We start from the raw sequence: 389 nt of genomic DNA on the forward strand, positions 1-389 counted from the left end.
GGACGATAATGAGGATGAGGATAGGATGTCGATTAGGATGAGGATGAGGATAGGATGAGGACGAGAATGAGGATGAGGATAGGATGAGGAATAGAGTGAGGATGAGGAAAAGGATGAGAATAGGATAAGGATGAGAATTTGGATGAGGACAAGGATAGGATGAGGAGGAGGATGACGATGAGGACGAGGAAGAGGATTAGGATGAGGTTGAGGATGAGGATGAGGAGGAGGATGAGGAGGAGGATGAGGAGGATGATGAGGATAGGCTGAGGAGGAGGATAGGATGAGGAGTAGAAAGAGGATGAGGAAGAGGATGAGGAAGAGGTAGAGGATGAGGATGAGGATAGGAGGAGGACGAGAATGAGGATGAGGATAGGATGAGGAGGAGG

The sequence above is a fragment of the Lupinus angustifolius genome, chromosome LG01 (assembly GCF_001865875.1).
Source record: "Lupinus angustifolius cultivar Tanjil chromosome LG01, LupAngTanjil_v1.0, whole genome shotgun sequence".
NCBI classification, from domain to species: domain Eukaryota; kingdom Viridiplantae; phylum Streptophyta; class Magnoliopsida; order Fabales; family Fabaceae; genus Lupinus; species Lupinus angustifolius.